The sequence below is a fragment of the Terrapene carolina genome, unplaced genomic scaffold (genome assembly GCF_002925995.2).
Source record: "Terrapene carolina triunguis isolate 2854851 unplaced genomic scaffold, T_m_triunguis-2.0 Scaffold130, whole genome shotgun sequence".
Classification (NCBI taxonomy): Eukaryota; Metazoa; Chordata; order Testudines; family Emydidae; genus Terrapene; species Terrapene triunguis.
Window position 1 is genome coordinate 3,850,616 of NW_020664481.1, and position 10,095 is coordinate 3,860,710.

Below are 10,095 nucleotides of genomic sequence, written 5' to 3' on the forward strand. Positions count from 1 at the left end.
ATGTGGGTTCGAGTCCTGGCTCTTCCACTGGCCTGCTGGGTGCCTATGGGTAAGACCCTTTGCTGATCTGTGCCTCAGTTTCCCCATCTGTAAAATGGGGATAATGATATTGATTTCCTTTGTAAAGTGCTTTGAGATCTACTACTGATCAGATTCAGGGATTATTGTTTTCCTTCTAGATGTCTCCTGCTGGCTGTTGAAGGTCAGGAAGCCTGCAGCCGCCTGCAGTTTCCTATCACTATAATAACCCAATAATATCATTAAAGGACTGGGAGTATTTTTATACTGGAGCAAACATCTTTTTAAACTTTCACCTAAAGAACGGGCTTAGGGTTGGGTTTTGGTTTGGGGTATTTTTTCCTGACACATTGTAACACACAAACCAAACCCACCCAAGGCAGACTTTACTGTCCTGTCCACTAGGACGGCGTCAGGGTTAAAATAAACACAGGAGCTACATTTCACGTGTGCCAGCGTGTTTGCATTACCAAAGGCGCTCGGATGCGAAGGTAACGACCAGTGGCTCTGCAGAGCCTAAAAATGGTGTCGATTTGCCCCATGCAATGGTTCCCTTCGTGACAAACCTGAACGCAGAGCACAGCTGGAGGGACCAGGCAGTGCACGGAGTGGGGAGCTCTGGACTCCAGGCTGTTCCAAGAGCCTCAGGCCTGTTCACCTCCCCTGCGCACGCGCATGCTTGGCCGTTTGAAAAGCCCTGAGGTGCATTGTGGGCTGCTGGTGGTGCAACCCCTCTCCCAAGTTTTGTAAATCCTACTTATTCCCAACCAGCAGAATCCCACCAGCTCCCCTGCCCCTGGAGCTCTGTGGGCCCAGGTGGGCAGAGTCAGGATTTGCCCTGCAAAGGTTTGATGTTGATACAGGTAAAACTCTGCATTCCTCAGCTGGGACAACTTGTTTTGTACTTCATTGTCTCTCTCCACCATCGAACGAGTAGGCTAGTTTCTGGATTGCGGCTGGAGGGAAATGTTTCAGGGGCGGTGCAAACTTAAAAGGCCATTAAATAGATTAGGCTGTACGCTTCGCCCTTACCTGTCTTTCAGCTGCCCATGAGTTATCAAAGGGCCGTGGCCCAGAGGTTCAGACCTGTGCACCTCGTTTGCAGGTGCCAAAGACGTGCGTTCATTTGCTGAGTGCTATTGCAATTGCAGCCATTGTGCCCTGGAATCGGGATGCACAAATATGCACACCTAAGATAGATTTACTACTCTCCTTTCCCCTGGTGATCAGAGCAGGCAATCTACAGGGGTCAACAAACGTGTGGCATTAACATAGCATATCAAATATTTTCCCCTTGTGCATTCTGGGGAATATGCAAATACAGTAATATTTGAATGCGGTTTAGTGCGTCTCTGTGGCATAGCGTTACTACGGTGGAATCAACTTAATTCCAGTTGGTTCTGATTGAAGTTCCCGTCTCGTTTACTAGTCAGTTTAACTAAAGGTTACAGAGCCCTGTAGTGGCACCTCTCTGCAAGCACTGAAACAGTGGTGACCTTTAACAGCTCTCCTGGCATCCTTGATTGTAACTGACAAAGCAGTATCCTGAGGAGATAGAAGTTGAGCACAAGGCACCAAGCAATTGGTGACCTTTAACCACTGTATTAACATCTCGACTTATAAATGATGCAGAAATTAGGCTGAATATCCTTCTAAACCCCCAGCCCCAGCAATGATACTGGTTCCAGTGCAGAGACCGAGCCGGCATTCTGCTTCACACAATGGAAATCACTTCGCTCCTCCCAGTGGCTTTGACCCTCTATTGAATCATGCTCAAATTTCTTTTAAAAATGCTATGCACTAAGTACACTAAGTCCAGGCAGCAGGGAGTTAATGGGCCATTCTTCATGGGCCTTTTTGTCAGACTGATGCTCAGTGGTGAACCGCAGCCCTTAGCGCTAGAAAAGCCCTACTAGACATCTGGTCCCATCCCTCTGCCAGACACAGTCCCCTGATAGGGGACATATCCGATAGTGAGCCTGTAGTTATAACATTAGCACACTGTGTGCTACTGCTTTGAACTTAAAAGCATGTGGCTAAGGTACTAGAGGGGGATAAATTCCTGGCTCTGCCAGAGATTTTCTGTGTGACCCTGGGCACCGCTGCTCCTCCGTGCCCCGTCCGTAAAAACGGGGATACTAATCTTCCTCTTCTCCCACGCTTGGTCTCTCTTATCTATGTACATTGTAAACTCTGCAGGGCAAAGATTCTCTCTCGCTAGCGGAGCATGCAGTGCCTAGTACAATGGGGCCCTGTTCTTGGGTACAGCTTCCAGCTGCTAATGTAACACAACTGAGTAATGATGATGCTGATGGACCCAAACCAAGTGACGCGACGTTAGCGTTTGTGGGCCAGGGCTTCAGCTGTTGAAGTCGTCAGTCAGGGACTTCAGTGAAGGGATGTCAAGTGGTACCAGCTGAGCCTCTGGCCCCGGGCATTCAACTCGTTTGTTAGTTACTGTGCTGAGACAGTGATGCTGAGGATTAGGATGTCCGTTCCTCAGGAGCTCTCTGCTTCCCCTCCTCGCTGATTGCAATGACAGCAGCATATACAATGAAGTCGGGGGGGATCCGGTTCCGAGGGCAGCGGAAACTCTCATTGGGAATGGCTTGACTTTCATGCCTAGCCGATCTCTGCTCTGAAGTGGTTTTTTGGCCTCATTAGCAGGTGGTTTCCCACACCTGGGCTGGCCAAAGCATTTGGCAAGGCCTGGATGGCCACAAGCTTTTTAATCCTTAAAGTGCTGGTTGGGAGCAGGGGGGAGCAGATCTTCAAAAGTGCCCAGTTCATAGCTCCAGTTTTTCCTGGATGCCAACGAAACAAACTACAGCAGGATCCAGATCTCTGGCCAGCGAGCTCTGAAACCTGTCCTGCTGCCCAACTGTGTTATTTGTCACAGGCAGGCTGGATTTACCCGCGGTGGGAACGCCCAGAGCCTATGGGCTACAATAGAACGTAGGTGGGCTCAGAAACTCTTGGAAAGACACTAGATTTGGCTAACCTCCACCTGCCAGCAAAGGCCACATGCCCTGAAATGTGAAATGTCACATGAGCGTGAAGCACCTGGGTGAGAACCGCTTCCCTCCCTGTGAGCTCGGAAGCTGGGGAGAGATGAAAGTGCAAATGGGCAGGGCACCCTTTTTTCCTCAGCTAGCTTCCCAGAAAGAGAGGAACCTGTTGAGCCACCGGACATGCAGCTGAAGATGTGGGGGCCAGTCCTGAGCCATGTGTGAACCCTGTACAAGCAGGCGGGACCCAGGGTTCACTGCAGGAGTGAAGCTTTGCACCCTCAGGGCTGCATTCACATCTGTGGTTCCTGCACTCACCCTGTGGCTGCAGGATTCACCGGAGTCCTGGATCATCTTGCCACACCCCGGCTCGGCCCACAAAGCCCCTTGCCAGGCAGTGCAGGGAGAGTCACTGTGGACTAGTGCTTGGTGCAGAGGCCAGCCCCCTAACTCTCCTGTGGCTGGGTTCTTCTCTCTGCTTCAGAGCTGCCCTGGCTCCAAGGCCTTCCCGAGGCTGCAGGATCTGGCCCTAAAGGAGTCAAGTGTGTCTATGCATGTCGCATAACTGCTCCCATCGGGGCTCTGACTTTAGGGAGGCAGGCCTCGGTGTGGCCTGCAAAGGGGGTGATGTGACTCCTGGCCCCATCCACTTCTGCAAAGCCTCTTAAGATTCATGGCTCTACTAATGCTAGTGGGATGGTTTCATTATTCAGCTCATCCAAGGATTCCCCCTGTGGCCTTTGACCCTGCTACAGATAAGATTTTCTGCTGGGAAATGGTGTCCCAAGCTAGTTACTGGAACGAAGGTTGGAGAGCGCTGAAGGAAATGAACGCCCCGTCTGCAAACCCAGTTTGGAATGCTGCAAGAGCTGGGGCTTTCTCTTACCACTGGGGAACCCATTCTCTTCCTGTGATGGGGAAGAAATCAAGGAGACGAGGATAGTCTAATCACTGTCATACGGCTTTGTGCACAGATGTGTGGAAGGGGAATTGCTGGCTGGGTGTCCTGAACAATAGCTGCGTCTGTGTGGGCTGGGGGAAAAGCTGGACAGTTTTAATCAACATTTGCTTTGTGACTTTTTCTGACGTGCATGTGATCTATTCCTGTGCAGGAAGGTCTCTGCTTGGGGCCATGGCGCGTGTGCCTTCGGACCGGGCCTCTTCGTCAGAATGGGCCTACGTGTATTGTGGAGAGGCATCAAACTGCACTCACGTTGGCATCTGGTACCAAGAACAGTGCCCTTCTGATATACCCTGCCCTCCTAACCAGCATCCTCACCCAGAGTTCCCAGATAGGCTCTTCCTACCCGGTCTCATAACCAGAATCCATTCCACATGGGCACAAGAATCTAGTCTAGGTTTCACCTGAGGGAGTTCTGGGTTAAAAGCATTAGCTAGCTCAGTCTACAGGGTCAGAAAGACACAGCTCTTCCCCCCTGGCTGCACATGCCTTTGGAATAAAGAAAAGAGCTTGCTATGGATTCCTCTCCTTGCACTTCACTAGCCCGCTGGCTGGAAGACCCGACAACGCTCCCGGACTAAAATGCTGGAGTCGGGCCAGGGGCCAGGCTCCCACACAGCTCTGGGAAATGGTCGGATGATTTCAACGAGAATTGCACCCACTTATGCCAAGGACAGCGATGGGCCTATTGTTCGCATTAAATGGTGTGACTACCAGAGGTCTCCCAAACCCGCTCTAAGTAGCATCATGTGAGCAGCGAAAAGGTGCCATTTACCGTGTGGCCAGCACTCATGATTTTGTCACGGGTCTCACGGTATTTGGAGTTTGCTATCAAGCCCCAGCTTCTGGAGTCCAGGGATTAAGGGAAAATCTCGGCTTTCAATGAAAAAAAAGAACAAATATTTAATCCTTGTGAAGTGTAGAAAAGCATCAAAATATGACCCAAGTGCAGCCTAAAGGCTCAAAAATCAGAGACCAAGTGAAAAGAATCCCAAGTTTATGATTTGACTTAAAAAAATCAGGAGATTTTCTTTTCAATCTCATGATTTTGGGGGGGCTGACTCATCTGGGGTTGGTGATGCTGAGTTTGAATGGAAACCGTGTCTGCTTTGTCTGGGGTCCAGCCACGCAGCACAAACCCGTCTCTTCCTAAGCCCTTGAGAGCTGCTCCTCTCTGCCGTGCTCCTCATGGAACTATGATCAGGGCTTTGTAGACGCTACCATGCTGCAGAACTGGGCATGTTCCCAAGATACCACAGAATTCAGCTTTCTCGCTGCAGGGTTTGCCTTGCTGCAGCTGGGACCCCGGCGTTCTGGTGTCTATCTAACCTGCCCAGCTGCAACCGTCCAGCTTTCCCCACGAGGGGGAGTTAAATGGAGCCCAGTGCATGTTCCTGGAGCTGGTCAGCAGGGGGCCGATGAGCCAGATCTGCCTCCTGCTTGCAGCCAGGGAGCTGGGGTGGAAGCCAGAAGTGTAGACCAGCCAGGGTGGATGCAACAGCCAAGGTCTTGGGAGCTGAGGAGTGGAGCCAGGCCGGCCCTCCTGGAGCACGTAGCGCAATGCCATTTGCTTTGATTTTCTAAGTGCCTTTGCTTTATACTGGGCACTGTCCAACTTAGGCTGTTCTCGGGGGATCCCTGTGGCTCCTCTCCAAGATGAGGAAAACAGATGTCTGCCCTTTGGGTAGGAAAATGTGCCAATCCAAGGTGCGGGCTGAAAGATGCCCCTTCCCCACAGGTGTTAGCAGGCTGAGCCGGCTGCAGGCAGTGAGAAGGCCAAAGCCCTGCTGAGCCGGCGGAAGAGGGGACAAAAGGTTACAGCTACCCTCTTGCCTATCTAGGTGGTGACTCCAAATTAGGGGTGTGGCTTGTTGATGGGGTGGCAGGGGGGAAGCTTGTGCCACCGCTGCCTTTCCCGTACGGATTCTGTGGACAGTCAGAGGAGGTCAGGCCCCAGGACTGTCCATCTGGCATCTTCTCCCTTCCAGCCAAAATCTGGTCTCCCCCAGACAAGATACCAACAAGGAAATCTCCTGGAGCAGCAGAATAACCTCCTGAAGCCCCCTTGGAGAAGCAAGGTAGCCGGGCCAGATGGCGTAGAGGCTAAGAGACCCCTCGGCCCTGGAGGATATTGGGTGCCTGTGCCCTGGGTTCCCTATGCAGGGGAGCTCTTGTGAAACTGACTGCAAACTCCATTAGCTGGGGTTGCATAATATTTAAATGGCCTAAAGAAGCCGGCTCAGCATTTTTATGTTAAAGATTAAACAAGATTGGAAAAAAGGCAGCCTGCAAGCTGACACCCGGGTCCCAGCACGATAACAGCCCAGACTTGTTATTTCGATAATAATTTGAGAAAAGAAAAAAAAAGAGGCGTTGCCTTTCCAGCCAATGGCAGGTTGTTCGGCTGTTAACTCTTTCTGAGCACAGCTGACACAGGCACTAACCAAGCCCTCTTCCCCCCCAGCTGCTGCATTGGTTGGTCCATATCTTGTAATGACCGTAGAATTGTATATGAGCAGGGACTGCTGTAAGCACAGCACTAAGTGCAGCAATGACAGGGCTTAGGTGGACAGGCTCTAAGGCCTGGTCTACACTACGACTTTAATTCGGATTTAGCTGCGTTAATCCGAATTAACCCTTCACCCGTCCACACTACAGAGCCAGTTAATTCGAATTAAAGGGCACTTAAAATCGATTTCTGTACTCCACCTCGACGAGCGGAGTAGAGCCAAAATCGATTTTGTTAATTCGAATTAGGGTTAGTGTGGCCGCACACCACCGAATTAATGTGGTTAAATTAATGGGGTAGTGTGGCCGCACACCACCGAATTAATGTGGTTAAAAACCGAATTAATGTGCTTAGTGTGGCCGCGCACAATCGAATTTATACAACCTGTTTCCCAAATTCGAATTATCTAAATTCGGATTAATCCCGTAGTGTAGACATACCCTAAGAGCTCGGGTTTGAATGGCCAGGAGTAGTCTGCTCATTTTAGCCAGTAAAGGTTACCAAGGAGCAGTCCAGTGAAGGCCGATGGGCTGCACTTGGGATTCATTAAGGGGTCCATTTTCAGCCTCCCCTGGAATTTGCACCGCCGGTTTGGGTCCCGGCAGCTGAATGCACCAGCTGCACATGTTTTGCGCGCACAAAACCCAGCGGTCCCATTTGCCCATGTACAGAAAATTGCCCGTGTGATGCCAGTTCCTGTCCAGGTTTGCGGGTGTGGTGAGTTGCCTGGGCAAAAGTGAGTGTGCTGAGTCAGAGACCAGGACTGCAAGTGAATCCCAAACTGTTACTGCTCCTAGCAGCATGGTGACCTACGCAACCCCAGGATGGCGGAGCAGGGTCAGAAAAGAAAGGTCAGCCATGGCTTGGGCACTAGGCTTCAATTGCCCACACCGCCACAGATTTCCTGTGTGTTCTTGGGCAAGTCACGTAATCTAACCTGTGCCTCGGTTTCCCATCCCTTCCCTACCACACTGGGGTGCTGTGAGGATAAAATCCATGCATGAGTGGGAGGGCCAGATAAGCACCTGGACAGATGGAGCAGCCGGAGCTCACGGTCATTGCCGACGCCATACTGCAGCCCTCGAGTGATCCTTTTTGCACTTGACTGTAGTATGGAGCATTAGCCTAACTCCACTAATTCCAGCGACTGGGTTTGTTTAAAGTGAAAGCTGATGGCGTCTCTGTCACGGGAAAGGCGAGCAAGGCCCTCGGTTGCTGGCCGCCCTGGGCCCTGCCCTCCTTGCATCAAACTCCAGTCAAAGTCAGTGGGCGCTTCGCCCGCTTAACGGCTGCAAAATCAAGCCTAGTTGCTGTTTGTGGCAAGGGAGTCACAGGAACTAAAGCTGGAAGAGACCAGCTAGTCCAACCGCCACGCTCCTTCCACCTCTGCAGGACCTTCCCCTGCGGAGTGGTTTCTAACACCTTGTCCCATCTGGTTTGAATGGCACGTAACAGGACTTCCACAAGCTCTAGGATGACCAGACAGCAAATGTGAAAAATCGGGACACGGGGCGGGGGGTAATAGGAGCCTATATAAGAAAAAGACCCCAAAATCGGGACTGTCCCTATAAAATCGGGACATCTGGTTACCGTAACAAGCTCTCTGGGGAGATTGTTCCACACGGGCTTCTTGGAGGCATTGCCTTGGAATGCAGAGCGGGCGGGAGGGTGAGGGAGGGAAGCCTAAAATCTTAATCTGTATGTTCTTTGCAAACCACGTGGGTGCACGTATGGGCTATCGTTACTGAATTAGCCCTGGACATGGGGATCCGGGCTCCTCCTGGGTGATAGCTCTGAACCCTCCTGCCCCACTAGGATTAAGGCAATCTCTAATAAACAGACCCTGTTGGTAACTGTTCCATGATGGACAGTCTCCTGCAATAGGCTGCCTCCGGCTGGGGAGTCTTCCTGTAGTACCCCAAAGGTAAAGACCTGGGTGCTCTCTGCTAAGGGAGTGGAGGGGAGAGAGGGGTATAATATTACTGATCATTTACATGACAGTGGTGCCCATGGCCCCAGTTGGGATGGGCTCCCCCCATGGGGCTAGGCACTGGACACACACAGATGAAGGGAGAATCCTTGCCCTGGGAAGCTTAGAGTCTAATAGGCATCCAGCCCAGGCTTAGATGCAAATACAGAGATGGTCCCACCCACTTCAGTTTGAACCATATGCCTGGTCTTCGAAGGCTTCAGTGGTACATAGGCCTTGCGGTGCACAGGGGTGAACTCTAGAGGGGGTGAGTCTGGTCTGACAGCCCCCAGAACTGCTCCCCTATCAAGTTCTAGCATTCTGGATTGGTTACCTGGCGGGACAGAGCTGGTGAGGTGGGATCTTAAGGAAGCTTGAGCCTAGGCCACTATAGGGTACCCAGGACCTCAAATTGTACCCATCATTTGACTGTTACCCACTGCTGTGTGTGGAGATCTGGGCTTTGGGGGTTTATTCAGTTACTGTTTTGGTTCCTGAAGGGTTAAAAGAAATTGCTGTTCCCTGGCGAAAAGAGGGAAACCATGTGGGAGGAACTAAATATAAAAATAACGCCAAAGAAGTTATCTGTGCGCATGAGGGGAAAACATCATCCCGGTGCACGGGCCATGGTGGGGGTAGTTTCTGCAGAACAGTCTGGTTTCTAGTAACACAATTTTAATTTCACAGTCCTGATGAGAGCAGGAGGAGGATGAGCAGGCGAGAGGTTTTTGAACCTCAATATTCTTGTAGCTAACCGGCCCCAGGTGCCAGCCCAGAGACATACGTCACACTGCAAGGGAACGGAACGGACGGATACGCCTAAGTCCACCTTCCACAGGCAGCGAAAGGCGAGGGATCCATATTGACTCTATCCTGGCTTTTCAGCCTCCGGTTTGTAAAGCAGACAGTAAGAGCATCTGGAAGGCTTCTACCCCCTGTGCTGGCTGCCAACACTGAACATATGCTGGGGGGAGAAGACAGTGCTGAGAAAATGCTAACGGGACGGCCATGTCCATGTTCTTCCTCCTAATGTTTTCTTCTCTCGGCTCCCCCACTTCTGTCCGCACACGCGTGATCTCGCTAGGGCTTTCCTTGTGTAGAAGAACTGTGGGACTAAGAGATGGGCGAGCCAACGAACGCTCAGGCTAAGCATGAGCAGAGTAACCAGCTATGTGTTCGAGCTAGAGGAGGAGCTGAGCTGCCAGAGATTTATTTGGCATCACTTCCCAATGATCACACTGACCACACAGATCAGTTTTTGAACTTCCCTTTCCATGCTCAGAGTTCAGCTCCAGAGGCCGGGCTCCCCCAAGCCAGACCTTTTGGCTCCGCTCCACCTTCAAACCTTGTGGCTTATCCCGGTTTAGCATGGAAGGTCAGTAGTCGTGGAATCTATCTTTTGGCAGGTCAAGGCGTCAGATGACAGGAAATGAATCAGTAACACAATGGTCACAAGATGATAGGCAAGTGTAAGATAAATGGAGCAAACTTGCAGCGCACACTGTGAATACACTCACAGAAGCATGAGGAGCTACGGATCCAAAGAGAACTAAAGAGCCCAAATGTGTAGGTTAGCGGCAGGCAGACTCCACGTACAGCAGAATGTGCCCTGCAGAAGACAAGTCCACCA